Consider the following 19897-nt stretch of genomic DNA (forward strand, 5'->3'; position numbering starts at 1 on the left):
GTCACCTTCTCATGAAGGTGGTTTCCTTTTCTGTAATTAGAGTGATACTTCTTAAATACATCACTAGTACTTTGAATACTTTATTTGGGAATAAATAAGGAGAGTAGGAGGGGGGATAGTCACAAAAATGACCGTATAAGTAAGAGCCCCCCTTTTTTACATACAGGGTGCATGTAGCATAAGTTTTAATTGAAGCTATAAAAAAAATACACTTTTCAGTGTGATCTGTCACTCTGAAAGCACTACTATGTAGTTAGAAATCCAGAAGGACACTTGGAAATCTTTTTCTCTTATCATCTTTCCATTCTTCAGTACCTGGCAGTTTAAATGTATGTCAGGTCTCTACTGGTTTAAGCTGTGGCAGAACATCAGAAAAAGTCATCTAAGACTTTCCCCTGAAGTGTGAGTCTCTTTGCTTCATACTGGCACACTGGAAAGTCTCCAGAGGTATGTAGTGACTGAGGCAGGAGACAGTACAAAAGGATTGTTGTTGTAAACTCTGTTACTGAAATAGCAGTAGCAGTCAAACTTGAGACGAAATGGGAATTTCTGCATATACAATAGAATTAAACAGCAAAAAAAAGTTATTCAGTAGCTTTATCCACATCTAATAAATGATTGTCTGTCTTTCTACAGATTCACACAGTCTACCTTCAGTTTTGGGTATTTTGGAGACCAGCCTGGCAGAACTCATGGGATTTCAGCTTGAGGACCCAGGGATCACTGAAAAAAGTAACCCCCTAAGGATGAGCTAGAGGAAGTTGGAGTCCAGTTACTTTCTGCAGGCTGCAGACATACTCCTTGCTGCAAAACAAAATGTATTTGTTTTCAAAGGAGAAGCAAAGCTGGAGAGAAAGAACAAGTTTAAGAAGCTGGCTGCTCATTAGTTGCTCTTGGAGCCTTGCACTCAAAGGCTATGCTGCCTAGCAGCAACATCTCTATCCCTCTTTATCTACACAGGGTTGTGCAGCAATATAAAGTTATCCTGGCTGAAGAAAGCCTTGGCTTTACAGTGGCATTCATGCTCCCACCCAGGCAGGCCCTCTGGAGGCTGGAAGCACAGGTTGGGATCATTCTGCCTGATCCCTGCAAGTGCTGCTGGCTAGAAGTGGTCCAAGGATGCTCTGAGTCTGTGTTAGGTTTTTATTCAATTTAAATGGGCTTCAGATAAAACACAAGTGAAAAAAGAACAGGTCCCCAAGGAAAATTTCCAAAGTCACTTAAGCGGATGGACTGTTTTGACAGGTTTAACTCCCTGAAGTGGCCTAGACTGAAACACTATCAGACCCCACCAGCCAAGGTAATATCAGACACCTAACCCTCAGGGCAGGCAATGGCAGAAGAAGACACCTCAGAAAGCAGCAAAGGCAACAGCTTTGCTTTATATATCAAAATTGACTGAAATCTCTCCTCCCTCTGATTTGCCTTTGTATCTTACTGTCTCCTTCTTTAATCCCATAGTCTTCCCTTTCCTCCTCTGTTCCCTGACTGAAATCTCTCCTCCCTCTGATTTGCCTTTGTATCTTACTGTCTCCTTCTTTAATCCCATAGTCTTCCCTTTCCTCCTCTGTTCCCTAACAAAAAGCAACAGAAAAAAATATCCTTCCCTCTCTCCCTGTTTTTCCTGACAACCTTAGCCTATTTCTAGATAGGCAGAGGAGTGGATATCCCAATGATACCAAGTTGTTCCAGCTTTAAGGAGAAACTTGGTATTTCTCATTGAACTTTGCCAGTGAACCCTCCAGAGAGTCCTGATGTGGTGTAAGCTGATCCCTTAGCAGGTGCCACCACAGTGCAGCAAGAGGATGGGACGCGATTACGAGTGTCTCACTGAGCACAGTAGCAGCTTCTGCACAGCAGGGACATCACAGTGCACCAGGGCACTCAATGTCTGCACCTCCAAGCACAAGGAATGGGGCTGTCCCTTTCCCTGTGTCCCAAGACCCTTTCTATGGCGTTGGTGAGTTCATCCACAGCATGCCGGGTCTGATTTCAGCCCTCTCCAGCTCTCCTTGTTTGTCTAGTTTGCCTAGTGTGAGGGGGTTTTTCTCAGTCATACAGTCCTTGTCTTCCTGAGAGAAGCTATTACAGTGCAGAAATCCTCCCTGCCTGGGTCTCTGTGAAAAAAAGCGATAAAAATTTTCAATGCTGAAGTTAGCAATAAAATCACATTCATCCGTGAAATATGAATTAACCAAAAAACCCCCACTTCTAAGAAATCCTAGCCAAGCCTTTTTCTGTCATAACCTTCTTCCCATTACTCCTCCCCCCCTTCTGAAGCACAGCTCTTCATTTAAAAATGAATTAGCTCTGAAATTCACCTGCAAGTGCCAGATGTGCAGTAACTATCTTTGATTTACTCTAAGTCCAGATATTTATTAACAGCTAAACATCACATTCTTTACATTAAAAATACCAATTTGTAATGTAAGCATTTCTTGTTTTAGAGCTTCTCTCCTCTGACACCACTTATCACAAATACTTGTTTCCAGCAGAGAGGTCTTGTTATCTGCTGCTTTGCAATGTAGGCAAATACAATGCTTTACCTAGCCAATATCAGATTCCTGCTCATCTAAACACTCAGGCTCTCCTCAGCTTTTTGTATTAAAACAGAAAAAAAAATTGAAAAGCTAGTACACATTAAGAATGCAGGCTGTTTAGCCATTTTGTTAATCAAATTTATCGTAGAATAATTAAGTCAGTACCAAGAGGGAAGCTGAGCCTCTACAAGGGTCCTTACTAACCCATATTCATGGCTGCAGTTAAGTCAGGAAATGCTGCTCGTTACTGGGCAGGCACTGGAAAGGGGAGCATGCCTGGAGGGGCAAGCTGTGACAGTATTTGTGACAGAGGGAAAAACAGTAACTTAGCTGTGCTGTAGCTCCCTAAAGTACTTAATGAGACAGAGCCTTGTCAAAGGCATCTGTAAATGCTCAGAGGAGATATTGAGCACTTATACTTTTAGGATGAATTTCTTCCAATATCTAGAACTTCTTGTCTTGATAGCAGCATCACCAGTCAGTGCCATGGGCTACTAGACCCTTGCCATGTGGTTTCCCAACTCGCACTGATGGTAGTAGGAGGGATGTGTATTTGTGGGATGGGGTTGGGGTCATCTGTCGCCGGGGCCAGGAAAGGACATGAAGTTTCTCGTCCTGCTTGAGTGATCACTGGGAGACGAGGCCAGCGCAGCTGCACCAGATGGAAGTTGGTCCGGGAAGCCAACTGTCTTCATCACCCCATCCAAGTTATCTGGTTCACTTCCAAAGATAACATGGGAGCAAATCAAAAGATGTGTAAATATGGACAATCTGCAACCAAGACCTGGCAGTTAGGTTATTTGTCAGTGTGCACATTCCTCAGCACCTTGCCTAAGGAAGGAAAGACCTGACGTTTTGTCCCTGTGTTCTCACCTGCCCACTGCTGCATGGCCAGTAAAAACACTAAATCACCAAGCAGAAAACTCAAACCATTTAGGTTTTCAATGGCTTTACTTCCTAAGATGGCTGGAGCTCTCACTTTCTCTGCTGTTGATGCCTTTATGAAGTCTGTCATTTAGATTTCTAACATCTAGTGAGACAGAAATTTACTGCCTCCAGCTTTAGAGGTTCTCCCATTTTTCCTAGTCATCTGTTTCTATAAGTCAAGTAGCACCTCTGCTCCTCTTCCAGGTTCCTATGTATCTGGCAGTAGCATTGAAACATTAGGAAGAAGTGACAGCAATATATACAGACAATATGACTCTGTAAGTCTTATTTCTAGAGGAAATCAGAGAGCCTTAATATCTGATTGCAGGCTGCTAAGCTACTCTGCTTTAGTAAACACATAGTTTTCTTGTCTGAGCTATTCCTTATTTCCAAAACAGCTTCTGGCACATCCATCAAGTGAAACAAAACTTAAGCAAGATCTCCCTCTGACTTTAGTTATTCAAGGTGCATATTTTCTCAAAGTGCAGGAAGAGAATTGGGCCTGGACAACAGCAGCACTGAAATGAGCTGAACTTTTTTAAGATTTTCAAAGGTCACAATTTTGCCTCATGTCAGAACAGAAATGAGGACTATTTTATGTCCTTTTCTAATGAGTTTTTTGAAAGCTTTCAGTGAGCATAAGAATTACTCTAACAATCAAGACCTGTCACAGAAGATGAATTTTTATAAAGACCTTAATCAAATCAGTATTTCATTCCATGAATACCTCTGCTAAAAGAAGAGGCATCTGAGTAGTCTTTTCTGGTGAAACAGAAATCTTCCATTACCACCCCCATTTTAAACTGCTACAGACTGAGCTGTGAGATTAATTACCAGCATATCTAGGACATCGAAACTGCACAGTGTAATAGCTACAGCTGGGGCGGAGGGACGTGATTTTTTCTTGTTTGTTTTTTCACTAGTGACACTGATAAAAACTCAGATGCCAGTAGCTGTCTGATTCATGCTCATACAACTCTAAGGCTTATCTCAACCAAGAACTGTCTATCAGAAGTCACATGTTTTTTCAAGCAAATTGCACAGGAAAGTGGGTAAGGAGGGTTTCAGCCACTGAAACCATTCTCACTGATTGTGTTATGTGATGTCTTCCATAAACCTGTCACACTGTGTCTTCCAAAAAGAGGACCTGCAATTGCTGGAAATCTGATTTCTACCATCCCTTGTTCGTGTGTCAGCACCAAACATCATACATCTTAGATCCCCCTCCCAGCTGGTTTTCTGCCTCTCTGTGCTGGCATCTTTCTGGAAGACACAAACAGCCCCTCTCAGCCCCATTTTGCTGGGCTGCACCCACCACCAGGACCCACCAGGTTGTCATACAAGGCCTCATTTTGATAGTTCAAGTGACTGGTGCTGCACACAGGATTTCAAAGGACATGTCATTATGGCATTTATGCCTGAAAGATTCTTTTTGCTGTCTGCTTGAAATGGCTCTGATATAGCTGATATGCTTCTTCATGACTGTACCCCAACAGTAGCCTGAACATCTTGTAGTTGGTATGCTCTCACACATCTTGCTTCTTCGACATCGTCTCTTCTACATCATCTACTTCCAGTTGATAGTAAAAATTCTTATTGTTAGTTCTCAAGAGCAAAATCTTACCACTTTTGGTTACTAAATCTCATGGAACATCATCGCCCTTATCTCCTAAAATAATCCAATTTTACTTCTTGTGACAAAATCATTAGTAAATATGTAAATGAGTTAGGAGCCAAAGGACATCACCCATCAATCCTGAACCTGCTCCACCTGAGGACTTCTCTTCCCATCCTACTACCCTATGTTTATTTGTTCCCATATCCCCTTCCTGGGTACAAAATGCAGCAACAAAAGTTATTATTTGGCTTTTCATCAAATTCTAGTGATAGCAACCTTACAGAGCAGTTATGATTAACAGGTTACAAGTTTCTTATTAGCTTGCAAGTCTATTTTGAGAAAAAACAAGTGAAGTCCTCTTGACTTTTTTTTTTTTTTTTTTTTTTTTTTTTTTTGAGTAGCTGAAGTGTGAAGTAACAATAGGAACAGTAGGAAGGAAGTAAAGAAAGTGGAAGAAATGCAAACACCCTTGTCAGCAGAACCATGGAAATTTAGAGCTTCAAAGACAGATACCAGGTTGTGAGTACGACTCTTCAGGTTATACTAGCTATCCAGGTACAGCAGACTCCTGCCATCAACCTTCTACTGCTTGCAATACTGGAAGAATAATCAAGGTGAGAGAGAGGAAACTACGTCATGGGAGAAAGATTTGAGAGAGCAGAATCACAAAATACAGATGTTCAAAAAGAAAGAAGCCATTCTTGCACATGAAGCTCAATAAATAAATAAATAAATAAAAGAAGCAACCAAGTCACCAAGGCTGGTTCCTAGGAAGCAGCCCTTCCTTCTATATGGAAAAATACATAGCATTTCTTCAGAGATTGTACACTGCTATAAACTTGCTTTAAAAAATTGCTAAAAAAAAAAAGGCAAATAAAAAATATGCCAAATAAAATGGCTAATAGTGCCATCTGGGGACTGCTGCCATAAGAATAGGATGACAAAAAGGCAATAAAGTTAACCACAGCCCAGCTTTTGCCATTCAGAATGAATTGAAGTTTATTCTTTGGGAGGTTTCAGCTGATTTGCACTGGGCCACTGTCAAAGGCAGGTACAAATCAGTGTAGACTGCTGAATTCACAGAAGTGCTCCCAGAGAGCAGCACCAACACACCTGTAAATGCAAGACTTCGTAGCCACCAGCAGCTTACGACTTTTCAGTACAAAGAATTTTTCATTTGAAATTGGTAGGGAACAGGAGACTATGTGGAACATGAGTGAGGACAGTAGAGAATAGCACCAAGGCAGAAACTCTTTCAAAGCTTCACTTTTACTTAGTACTGCTGAACAGGAGTTTATTTTACAAAGCCTCTACAGCACAGTGTTCCTGCATTTATCCCAAATATTTTTAAATTAATCCCCAAGTTTCTGCGCAAGGACTGCAGTCAAATGGCAGCAGCTGGTAAGTATTTGCACTTGCTAAGGGAAAAAACCAAACATGTGATGAGAGCTAGATCATACTGGAAATCCTGCACTGTTTTATCACTGCCAGGAGAAGCTATAATGAAGGGGGGGGGCACTTCTTGCACAAGGCATCCATGTCTCACCCAGTATAGAGACAGGACTTGGTGAAGACTGCCATGCAGCTACTTATGCAAGTAGTGAATTTACATTTATTTTACAGGTCAGTGCAGCTGATGTGCAGGGGAGCAGCTATCTCATAGAAGGACAGTCGTGTTGTGTGAGTACCGGGAAAAGGCAACGGATGGAGCTGGAACAAAATGCCTGGAAGTGCCTTCAGTCAGTGAGAAAAGTGCTTGCTGCTCTTGCAAGAGCTCAAGCTTGATCACTGACTGGGGAAGGTCTGCAAATTTTTCAGAAGAATCCAGAAATACCAGGGATGGATCAGATCTATGGTGCTGAGTGTTGTAAAACACAGCTCAGAGAGACCGCTCTTATCCCAAAGAAACATACACAAAAAGGCAGAGGAAAGTAACAATGACAAGTTTTTGCATCTCTTTTAGAAGGCCTTAGATTTCTTTGAAAGATAATGAGCTTTATGTTCAGTTAAGGCTTTCAGCCTAAGCTAGATAAAAGAGAAAAGAGGAGTCAGAGAAAGTGGTCTTTGATATGAAACTGTAGAAATAATGAAGGCTTTTTTTTTGTTTTATTCTCTGGTAGCTGAAACTGACCTCAAGTTAGAAAGTCAGGCCAGTTCACATAAAAGCAAGGTAACAAAACTAGGCTGCCTCTAAAGCTTGTACAATCTCTGGCTACATTTATGGTATTGTAACCTCTTCAAGCTTACAAAACTTTCAGCATAAGTATTGCCTTCTATTTTATTTATAGAATTTATCTGACATATTATTTATTCAGTGTAATATTTACACTGCACTCAATTCAATTCACCTCCTGCATTACACAGTTCATGTTTTCAGTACATTACTTACAATTTAGTTTTCTTTGAAATGTTTGGCTTCTCCAAAGCAAACTCTTGAAACTCAGTTCTCATCTAGAGATCGGGGGGGCCAAGAAATCAACTTAACAGCACATGCTCCACTGCTTCATGAAATGCCTGGCATTTAAACTCACCGCAGAGCTGGTGTGTCTGGACGCAGAATAGTAGGCACAGACTTCCTTCCCTCTCAGGTAGGGAAGAAAAGCATAACAAGTCATCCAACCTCAGCTTTAAACCAGCTCTGATGCTGCCCTGGCTCTGACATGGTTTCCTTCATGTAGTTCTCTGCTAACTCTACTTCACTGGGCTTTTCTTCAGCACATTAGAGTCTCTCCATGTGCAGTCTTCACTGCCTTCAGCTGTCAAAATGCTGCCAGCCTCAGCACACAAACTACTGGTTTTTGAGCTAGTACCAAGGCGAGAGCTCTTTGGAGGGGTGAAGTGTGATCACATGCAGGAAACCAGGCTGGTGAGGGTTTCTTACCTTTTCATGGGGCGTTTGACTTATTTTGGTATGACATTCAAAACAAATGGCATCTTTAGGAGAGTTGTTTGTGTATCACACAAAATCAAGTCAGTAGATTTTCTCCTTGGGAGCACCCTCAGACATGCTTCTGGGAGAGGTTCTCATGGTAGCATGTTCTCCTCCTGCCAGTGGGACATCCCAGGGCAGCTGAGTGGTATATGGGCTGCCAGAGGGGCTGGTCCTGGCAAGACTTCTACACAGCTCAACTTCAGCATGCCTGGGCATGAAAGAGAGGACAAGGTGTAGCTGGAGACCACAGAGTTTGTGCCAACTGCTCAGCAGCATTTCGTCAGTCTCTTTAATACTGAATCCCTCAGCAAGACTTTTGGAAATAAGGGAGCTCAGCCAACACCTGTGTTTGCCATGGCATAAAACCATCTCCTTTACCTGCAAAAGTGTTGAAGACACGCACAGGCACAACACACATCCTGCACTGGTTACCATGGCTGGGGACATGACCTCGCAGTCTAGTGGTCCTACACAAACTCAATGCACAGCATTAACCTCTCAAAACACCCTTTTACTGTGCAAGGAGAAGGGCTTGCATCTTATGACAGAAGCAGTTTTATTGCCCAAATCAAAAGACTGAGGATCTCTGCAGAAACTGTTTTCTCCAGACATCCATTGGCAACATTTCTGGGCTTGGCGCATCTCCACAGGCAGCTCCCAAAGGCCCTGGATGGGACCCGCAGCCAGCGGCCCCCGGGGCCTCTCTGTGCAGAGCAGAGCTGCCACAGTGCTGTGCCAACCCCCAGAGCTGCCCCGTGCCGGGCGCGGACACCAGCCTCCGCTGTCCCATGGGCTCTGCCAACCCCCCCCCTTTGCGCCCCCGGCAGCCCCCCGCCCCAGACACCTCACAAGGGCTGGGGCTGCTCATCCTGCTCCCGCCCGCGTCCAGATAACGCTCGGCATCTCCTGGCCAGCACCCACCCAGCATGGCGCATGCCAGGATCCCAGGTGCCACGGCGCCCGCCGCCGCCCCAGCTCTGCCCACCGCCCCGCATGGCCGTGCCGGGCACGTGCCGCAGCCGCCCCCCGGGCCGCCCCCTGGACGCCCGGCCCGGCCGCGCTGCAGCTGCGGCCTCGAGCAGGGCCCGTGGCACGGGAGGAAGGCGGCTCCTGAGCACGCGTAAGTGCCACCGCGCCTGGCACCGCTTGCACGGGGGGCTGCTGGGTGGGCGTCCGGCTGCCTCCCCGGGGTCCCAGGCGGACCCCAGTGTCATGGCCTTCCCCGGTGCAGTGCGGCATGGCACGGCCCGCGTGGCCACACTCTCTTCTCTTGCAGCCCCGACACCTTTGCGCGGGTCGTCAGCCAGGAGCCCCCTCCCAGCGCCTTCCCCAGAGCCCCCGAGCACGGGCTGTGGTCAACCGCGAAGAGCCTGGAGGTGCTCAACACCCCCCACCCGCGGCACATCCGGCGCCTGGAGGGCAGCGTCCGCGGTGGCTTTCTGCAGCCCATCTTCCTAGTGGAGACCCGGGACACCAGGGACCAGCAGGTAGGCGCTGCCGGCGTCCCGTGCCCAGCCCTGGCACGCGGCGCCCCGCGGCCGCAGCGGAGCAGCCTCTCGCCCATCACCCGCTCCTCCCCGTGCCCGGCAGCATCGCTGGTGGGAATGGCAGGCAGACGCGGCAGAGCATCTCAGGAGGACGGCCCGTGAGTGCTGCTCGCCGCTGCCCTGGGGCCAGCGGCTCCTCTCGTTCTTTTGGCTACAGCTCTGGGCAAGCAGCTCCGGGCAAGCGGCTCCAGCCACCAGCTGCTGCCCGGACCTGCCCTGGCTTTCTCCTCGCTCAACGCCTTGACCCGGCCTTCTTGGCCCCCAGGCGCAGCGGAGTCTCCCTGCTCCCAGGCCATCCGCTTTCCCCCGCTCGGCCGGCAGAGCAGCTCCAGTGGCGAGCGGCCCTGGGCAGAGCAGTGGAGAGCACCCAGGACCGGCTGCCCGTAACCGGAGAGGAGCCACACGAGGGGCTGCTTCACCGCCCCCAAGACCCTCTGCACTTGCTGCTGCCCTCGGACTGCTGCTGCTGGAGGCACGCCAGGCCCTGCTGCCTCCCCCCTCTTCCTCCTGACCACCGCTCTCGGTGCCACTGCGAAGCACCCGGGGCACACAGCGTCCCAGGAGAGCCTCCGAGACCAGCCCCGGTGCAGCCACAAGCAGCAGCGAGCGCTTCGTGGTGGATGTGAACACCTGCAAGGCGCAGTGGAGGCACAGCGCAGCCAGGCTTTCCTCAGCGGCGGCCGCTCGCAGGAGGACAGCATGGGCTGTGGCTGGAAGCGTCCGGGGGGGGCAGAAGCAGGAGTGCCCTTCGGGTCCCTCCGGCAGGGCAGAAGAGCTTAATAAAGGCAGTGAACAAGTGCACAGAAGCTCTGCTTCCTTGCCTGCACGGTGCACAAGCTGCAGAGGCTACGTGTGCCTCAGGCACTGTGTTCTTTCCTGCACTACCAGCTCCGAGGTTGTGCCCAGGCAGGGCCCTGACCTGTGGCCATGCTGGCTGGAGCAGGAGGGGAGGCGTCAAGCTGACCCCAGCAAGGGTTGCCCAGCCATGCCAAAGGGTGAGTGGAGCAGGAGCTGCCAGCAAGGAAGAGCACTAAAGGGCCCTGACCTGGCACTGCAGGCCAAATGCTTCTGAAGCAATGGGACATTGGGCTGTGCCGGCTCTGTGACTGCCAAACCTGGGCTTTGCCTGGCAGGTGAAGGCGTCTGAGCGCAACTCTCCTTCCCAGCACCACAAGGCAGCCTTCTTCTGCACACAGCTCCCCACAGCTGCAAGGAGCGACCAAGAACTGCTCTTGCTTAGCAGTGATGCTACTGCTCTGAGTGCCATTTGCAAGGGACAGGCTCTCTGCAACCAAGGCCCTGCTCTTGCCAGCAGAAGCAGCCCCTGACCACTGCCCACACTGAGCCCAGCACAAACTGCCCTGTGCTATGTGCTGCCAGTCCTGCTCAACTTCCCTCCACCACTGATAGCTGTAGGGCTTTTGCAGGGCACCAGCAGCAGCCATGGGCATGCTCTGCCAGAGCGCCAAATGGAAACGGAGAAGAGCCAAGCAGCTCCAACAGGACCTACACCTTTGGGATCGCCAAGGTCGGGGATGGCCAGTGCACAGGCTGAACTCCACATGCCCAATGCAACTCACACACCCAGCATGACATCGCTAAACTCAGATGCCTCTTTCACAGAAATCAAATCCAAGAATACACAAGCTGGCAGACTTGTTAGAGGGCTCCTTTAAAATGATTGCTGCCTGTATAGCATTTCTCCTCAGGAGAAAGCACGTGCTAGTAGGTCAGCCCTGTGCTAAGCCAGAAACTCCCAGTCCAATCCAGTAGGGGTTACAGTCCTAGGAAAGCCTCTGAGGAAGTAGTCTCCCACAATCTGGAGTATGAGCCCAGCCTTGTAAATACTGCTTCCATGTCTGGAGTTGCGGCTTGGGCTACCCTCACATGGGCCCTACCTCTGTTATTCATCACTCATACCTGAATGGTGGTGGCGGTGTTATCAGTCACCAGGTCACATCCCCTAACTCGTTCCCTGTCCTGCAAAGCCAACACCACAGCCAAAAGCTGTTTTTTTTTTTTTTTTTTTTTTTTTTTTTTTTTTTTTTTCCAGAGGGGCATCATTTGCTGTGGCTCCTTGCAGGGAACAGCATCAGAAACCTATAGATTCCCACCGTGCATGGGCACATTGCTGCCACAACCCCCAAGACACTCAATCTCCCATAGCCATTCCCTCTAGCTCCAAAGGTTTTCCCTCATACACAGTGAATATACCAGAATTTTGGACCACCACCTCCTTGCTTAGGTCAAAGGCTTGCTGCTCTTCTTCAGTCCACTGCCACTGCCTGCTTTTTGTGGACAAACGTTGTAGCGGACACATTAAGTATCCTAAGTGAAGTATGAACATCTGTGAAAAGCCCCAAAGGCTCCAAAAACGTGATAGTTGTTTCACAGTAGTGGGAAGAAGGTCCTGTTGAATAGTAATGTGCACTTCCTCAGAGAGAGCTTTCTTCTGTCCCCTCCACACTGTCCCTAAGAATTGTGCACTAATGTCTGGTCCCAGGCCCTTTGTAGGGTTTACAGCCAATCCCACTCCTCTAAGGCCTGTACTGGCAAGGAGAGCTGCCCATGTACTAGTACTGTAGCAGGTCCCATTTTCAAACTATCATCACCATAATGATGGATGGTGCACTCTGTAAGGGGAGAACGGAGATCAGCTGAGATCATCTGGTGGCAAATGGTGGGCTTTATGTTTGTAGCTCTGAGGAAGGGCTTGACATGTCTATTGCTTATGATCCCATGTAAACACCAAGTGAGATGCAGGGGCACTCCATGGCTCAGAGGCGCAAGGGAGAGCCTGCTGCCATGTAGTGCCGGGCATAGGGGAGGAAGGCAGAGCAGTGTGTGTTGTCCACCCTGTCTTGGGACAGCAGCATCTCCCCAAAGAGGCAGCTAGGCAAGCTGAGGAAGCGGGGTCTCATTCAGTGGGCTCTCAGGGAGCTTGAAAAGAGGGTGATTTTGCTAACAGAAAAGGGCAGCTAAGCAAGGGCAACTGTAGGAGACCTTAACTTCTCCTGGGAGAAGCTCTGGCACCTACTTCTAACTAGGTGTAGCTCCCACTAATGAGCTCTGTTGTTGCCTCTGATTAGAGGGAGTTGGGGCCTGTAATGCAGGTGGCCTTTGTTTAGGGTGGGTCAAGCACCCTGTGAGGCAGTGCTAGGAAGAGGCCTATGTAAGAGCCAGGCCTAGAGCACAGTGCACAGGTGCAGTAGTTAGTGCAGAAGGTGCAAGAAGGCATCTTTGTTTCCAGTCATAGTTGTGCCTGCTTCCACAAACATGGTTATGACATGCACCTTCACCTGCAGCTGTGGAGTTGCTGCCTCAGCTGTTTCAGAGCCTTCAACCCAGACAGACCCTCTGACAGCAGATGCAGCTCTACAGGTCTCAAGCTGCAGGCAGTGCTGGGGGCCTCTCCAGGAGGCCTGGACTGACAGCTCTCCTGCAGAAGTGTGCTGTGCTGACAAGTTGGTGTCATCAGGTAAAGGAGTTACATGAGGAAGTCATCAGGCTGCGAAGCACCTGCAAAAATGAGCAGAGGATAGACAGGGCCTTCTTGGGTGTCCTACTGCTCAAGGAGCCCCAGTCCTCACAGTAGGGGATTTCCTGGAGGGCTCTATGCCTAGGGAAACAGTACATCTTTAGGAGAAAGCTTAAAACTGTTCACTTCTCATGGGAGAAGAAAGGCTCCTGATGAAGACTTGCAGTTGAAGAACAGGTTTAGTGCCCTCTAGGATGACGAGCAGCTGGGCATGGCTTCAAGGGAAGCAACTGGGTTGGCAGAGCCTGTGCCTTGCAGGAACACTCAGAAGAAGCGGCAAGTGATTGTTGGCAGTGACTCTGTGCTGCAGCGGACAGAAGCACATATCTGCTGACCTGACCTTTTGTCTAGAGAGGTTTGCTGCCTGTCAGGGTCTTGTATATGAGATGTCATCAAAAGACTACCAAGGCTTATCCACACACCAGACTACTCCCTTCTTCTGCTCTTTCACGTGGGCACTAATGCTACCAAGGGCAAACTGGAAATAATCAAACAGGATTTCAGAGCTGTGAGGATGGTGCTCAAGGGCCCGGGAGCACAGGCAATCTTCTCCTCAGTCCTGCCAGTGAGGGGGAAGGATGGGAGAAGAAGTAGAGGGATTTTGCAAGTCAACAAGTGGCTGCGCTACTGGTGCTGGCAATGAGGTTTGGGTTTCTGTAATCACAGGAGCCTGTTTGAAGATCAGCAACTGATAGGGAGAGATGACCTTAAGTGGGGTCCTCCCTAAGTGGGGCACCCGTGTCTTTGCCAACAGGTTGACCAGTCTGGTAAAGAGGGATTTAAGCAAGGAAGGATTGGGGAAGGGGAGAGCTATAAAGGCAGGGTTGTCAACAAAACACGGCTCAAGTCAGGATGCCTCCAGCGGGTGCATGCAGCTGGGGCAGGGCATGTGAGACATGGCTATGGAGGTCCCCTTGTACTCCTCCTGGGAAACCTGCATGCACAGCTACCTCTCTGAAATGCCTGAACACCAATGCATGCTGCATGGGGAATAAACAGGAAGAAATAGAGGTCTAGGCTGGGATAGTTCATGTGACTGGAATGCTGTCATGGATGGCTATGGGCTTTATAGCAAGCTCAAGCCAGGAAGGTGAGGTGGTGGTGTTGCTCTTTATGTAAGAGAGCAACTGGAACGCATCTAGCTCTGCCTAGGCGGGGAGGAGGAGGCAATCGAGAGCTTATGGGTAAGGATTAAAGGGCAGGGTAACATGTGGGGGACACTGTTGTGGGTGTCTACTACAGGCCACCTGACCAGGAAGATGTGTGCTGGAAGGACAACACAGGTAGGCCCAAACAGTCCAGGAGGCTCCTGCAGAGCACTGATAGCTTTTTTGATGCAGGTGGTGGAGGAGCCAATGAGGAAAGGTGTGCTGCTGGACCTTGTCCTAATGAACAAAGAAGGACCGGTTGGAGATGTGAAGTTTGGGGGCAGCCTTGGCTGCAGTGACAATGAGTTGGGGGAGTTTAGGGTCCTCCATGGAAGAAGCAAGGCATAAGTAGGATTGAGGTCAGAGTATGCAGGGATGTAATGAGGAAAGCTAAGGCCCATTTGGAATGAAATCTGGCAACGAATGTCAAGGACAACAAGAGGGGCTTCTTCAAATACATCAGTAGCAAGAGGAAGACTGGAGGAAAAGTAGTGGATCCACTACTGAGTGGGGTGGGGACCCTGGTGACGAAGGATATAGAGAAGGCAGAGTTACTGAATGCCGCCTTTGCTTCAGTCTTCATTGCTAAGGGCAGCCCCCAGGCATCCCACAACCTGGAGATGAGAGAGAGCGAGAAACTGTAGAAAGGGAGACTTTCCCCAGGTCAAAGAGGATCTGGTTAGAGATCATCTAGGCAAACCTGACACCCGCAAATCCATGGGTCCTGATGGGATGCACTCACAAGTGCTGAAGGAGACGGCAGAATGTTATTGCTGGGCCATTGCTCTTCAGCTTTGAAAGGTCATGGAGAGGAGAGGTGCCTGAGGACTGAAAAAAAGCTAATGTCACTCCAGTCTTCAAAAAGGGAAGAAGGAAGACCCAGGCAACTACAGGCCAGTCAGCCTCACCTCCACCCTGGAAAGGTGATGGAACAGCACATCCTGGATGCCATTCCTAAGTATGTGAAGGATAAGAAGGTGATCGGGAGTAGCCAACATGTTTTCACCAAAGGGAAATCAAACTTCACCAATCAAATAGCCATTAATGATGGAATGACTCACTGGGTGGATGAGAGGAAAGCAGTGGGTGTTGTCTCCTGTGATCTAGCAAGGTTTCATAGAATCATAGACTCGGTAAAGTTGGAAGGGACCTCTGGAGATCATCTAGTCCAACCCCCCTACTCAAGCAGGGTCACCTAGAGCATGTTAGACAGGGTTGCATCCAGGCAGGCTTTGACTGTCTCCAGAGGAGGAGACTCCACAGCCTCTCTGGGCAACCTGTTCCAGTGCTCTGTCGCTCTCACAGTGAAGAAATTCCCCCTCACGGTCAGGCGGAACTGCCTGTGCTTCAATTTCTGCCTGTTGCCTCTTGTCCTGTCACATGGGGCAACTGAAAAGAGTTTGTCCCTGTCCCCTTGACACCCTCCCTTCAGGTACTTGTACACACTGATAAGATCCCCCCTCAGTCTTCTCTTCTTCAGGCTAAACTGGCCCAGCTCCCGCAGCCATTCCTCATAGGGCAGGTGCTCCAGCCCCCTGATCATCCTCGTAGGCATAAATATTATCAACGCTGTCTCCCATAACATCCTCCTAGGCAAGCTCAGGAAGTGTAGGCTAGATGAGTGGACGGTGAGGTGGCTTGAGAATTGGCTGAAAGGCAGAGCTCAGGAGGTTATGATCTGCAGCACAGAGTCTAGTTCAATACCTGTAGCTAGTGGTGTCCTCCAAGGGTCAGAACTGGGTCCAGTCTTGTTCCACTTCTTCATCACTGCCCTGGATGAAGGGACAGAGTGCACTATCAGCAAGCTTGCTGATGAGGTAAAACTAGGAGTAGCTGCTGAAACACCTGAGGGCTGTGCTACCATTCAGAGATATCTGGACAGGCTGGAGAGTTGGGCAGAGATGGACCTCATGAAGTTCAACAAGGTCAAGTGCATGGTCTTGCATGTAGGGAGGAATAACCCTATGTACCACTACAGGCTAGGGGATGACTGGTAGACAACAAGTTGACCCTGAGCCAGCAATGTGCTCTTGTGTCAAAAAAGGGCAATGGTATCCTGGGGCCTAATTAGGAAGAGTGTTGCCTGCAGGTCAAGGGAGGTTATCAGTCCTGGGGAGGCCTCATATGCAGTACTGTGTCAAATTCTGATCTCCCTGGTACTATAGAGACATGGAGCTACTGGAGAGAGTCCAGCGGAGGGTTATGAGGGTGATGAGAAGACTGGAGCATCTCTCTTATGAGGAAAGGCTGTGACAGCTATGCCTGTTTGGCCTGGAGAAGAGAAGACTGAGAGGGGATCTTATCAATGTCTACAAATACCTTCAGGGAGGGTGTCAAGGGGATGGGGCTGGACTCTTCTCAGCAGTGGTTCCCAGTGACAGGACAAGAGGCAAGGGGCACAAACTGAAACACAAATCAGTTCCACCTGAACATAAGGAAGAACCTATTTCCTGTGAGGGTGACAGAGCACTGGAACAGGTTGCCCAGAGAGGCTGTGGAGTCTTCTCTGAAGATAATAAAAATGTGCTTGGATGCAATCCTGTGCAATGCTCTTTTTAGGTGAACCTGCTTGCATGGGGGGGGTGGACTAGATGATCTTCAGAGGTCCTTTCCAACCTCAGTCATCTGTGATTCCAGAGGGCCTGCAGGTATCGTGAGCCAGCAGCAGCTAGCTGCTCATGGCATCCGCATGGGATGGTGAGCAAGAAACACAGAAGCCAGCTTTAGCAGAAAAAGGAAAGGGGAGAGAAATACAGGGAGAAGACAGCATTCTGGGAGCTTTTTGCTAAGATAGCAGCATGATCCGCCCAGTAGCTCTGTGCAACAGTCACTGAGTTTCAGCATATAGCTGAAAATCAAGCAGACGCTGCTGAGCTGCACACTATCTGCATACTGAGTTTCATATAGGGTGTGGCAGCACAAACATATTTTTCCAGTTTTTAGCCATGTTTATTTGCTTAGGTGGCATGTTGAGCAGCACTCTGCTAAAGCAAAAAAACTGCAGTTGGAGGTGTCTGCAGAGCACAACCCTGCCAAGCCAGAGTGCAGCATCTCCCAGAGGTGAGGGCTAGAGACATTTCCATTTTGAGAGAATCCCACAGTCCTCCCAGGACTGAGCTCTAGCAGTTTTGGGGAGCCATCCCAACTGCAATGGTAAGTCAGGAATTTCTTTACATAAGCCAAGAGCTAGTCATCTTTTATTTATAGGTGATTTTTGTTTGCTCAGCTGGTAACCAGATCACATTTATTAAAGTGACCTGACCTTTTCTATTCTTCAAAAAATAAAGTTTCTTTCTACCTTTACCTGTCACCTATCCCATGTGAGAAGCCATGTTCTGGACAGGCTAGAACAGAAACAAAAAGTGTAGCTATTTTCACAGGAAGATTTGACCATCACACAGTTTATGAAAAACCAGAACTATGTTGGAAATAGTCTACTAAGTAATTTTAGTTTCTTCTTGCAAAGAAATAAAACCTGCATTCTTCCCACTGAGATAATCAAACCTCTTACCAGCAATGAGAGGACATTCCTCCGTGAAGGAAATAAGAAAGTTCAGATCCTGGTCACACTTATGCCCATTTCTAAACTCCTCTAAAAGTGGCACAGCTTTTCCAGTGTAAGAGAAGCTTGTTTTCAGGGTTTCCATGAGCACCAGTCCTAGCCACAGCCCTTGAAATCTTGCTAACCTGTCCACAAAGAAATGAGGAGGGAAGCTTCTTTTCTTGGAGTCACATCCAAAGTGGTAGAACTGAGGTTGAGTAATGCCAGCTCCCAGGCGTCTGGCGTAGTGACTAACTCGGTTTTGACCATAAGTCCTTCACAGTACGTGCAGTGTCCCTCAGAAGGGTCCCTATAGATGAAAAACGCCGGATGCCAAGAGCCAAAACGTCTGAGCCCTTCAATCAGGCAATAAACATATTGTGTCAAAATTCATTGTCAGGCAGTTCTTTCTGTATTTCAAAGTTACTTTGATTAGTGTTCAATGGCTCTTTCAATATCTTGTACGCTAAGCACTCAAACATCAGTACAAACTAGAGACATGAGAGTAGTTTTTGAACTCTTGGGGTTTCTGTGAATCTGCTGAGAAACTTCTGAATCTCGCAGCTCTGTAGTTTGTCTTTATCCTGTCTTTCCACCTCCCTGCATTTCAAAGAAAAAAGCAAAGAGAGACAGTGGGAGTGTCAAGGGGGAAATAACCTTGGGAAATTGTCCAGATCATCAGCGTCACTGCGGGAGAGTTGCCCAAGCGGAGGGAGCCGGGTTCCCGTGGCCCAAGCATGCTCCAGGAAGTACCCTGCGTCCTGGCACCATAGGCTGGGCACTTCTCCTCTCCTGAGGGCTGGTTACCCTTGATATCAGTTTTCTAAATAAATACCTAATGCTTCTGAAATTTGATGGCAGAGAGAGCTGCAGGGAGCTAGCTACCACAGTGTATTTCAGGGCTTTTTTTTTTTTTTTTTTTTTTTTTTGCATAGTCATCCTGAGAGAGAGAAGCCCAGGGAACATTTTGTTCTTCCAGAGCAGTTTGCTGATGAGCTCTCTGTTGCAGATATACCTGGGATGGAAGTGTGCCATGTAAGGTACTATCTTCCTACATCATGATCAGGCCAGGAACTTCTGTGATTATTATTTTTCTGCAACTGATTCCCACTTAGAAACATACTTAAACTGAGGGATAAAAAAAGCCTTTTTATTCTCATCAGCAGGAGAGATATTTTGCAAGCTACTAGGTAACAGGTGTGAGGGGGCGGTGAGGAGTTAAGGCGTTCATAAGATTTTTTTTAACAGCTGTAGCACCTGCTTGGAACAACTAAATGCAAGTATGGGTTTTACTCCCTAGAGCTTCTTACTGTTAATCCACATACTAGGACCCAGAGCAGAGTTAAGGACTTTTCAAGCAGCTTCAAGATTTTCTTACATGATGAACAGGAAATAAAAGTCTCCAGGCTACAATCTCAAGGACTATTTTGCCATTAATACAGCTCTAGACCAGTTGAAACCTTGCTGCAAAAAGAAAAAAACCCTCACAGTGTGCAGTCACTGGAAAAGCCCCCACAATGAATCTGGGATATCAGGAAGCTTTGATTAAAAGCAGCCAGACTCAGGACAACTGAATCACATGCGTTTGCCTGAGCTTTTTTTTGTTTCTTCTCCTCTCGGCTCATTTCTGCAGCCAGGAGGATGAGGAGGAGTGTAGGGAGTATCTTCTGACTAGCAAGGGAGCACCCACGACAGACAGGTCAGGCATGCCCTCATCCAGACCCATCCAGGCCTCCTGGCCACAGTGTCTTCCTAACATCTAATGTACTCCTCACATTGTTGCCTTAAATCGCTATGATTTTTTTTCTGGGAATATATCTGCAATGTGTGTCCATGTACCCTGAGCATGCAAAATCTCCTGGGAGCTGCAGGTCCGTGCATGGGGAGCAGGGAGCCCTTCACCAGTGTTCAAAGACCTCTGTGTAGGTTAAACACATCAAATGCTACCATGATAAAAAGCCATTCTTCTCAAGTGAAATTTTGAACTGAAGCTCAAAAAAAAGGATTAGGGTGAAAAACATCCACAGCTAAATATCCAGCTTATCAGGAAAGCTGAAACACCAAAAGAAGAGGTTTGCCTGCAAACCGAAAAAAGCAGATGACCGA

The sequence above is a fragment of the Rhea pennata genome, chromosome Z (genome assembly GCF_028389875.1).
Source record: "Rhea pennata isolate bPtePen1 chromosome Z, bPtePen1.pri, whole genome shotgun sequence".
In the NCBI taxonomy this organism is placed as follows: domain Eukaryota; kingdom Metazoa; phylum Chordata; class Aves; order Rheiformes; family Rheidae; genus Rhea; species Rhea pennata.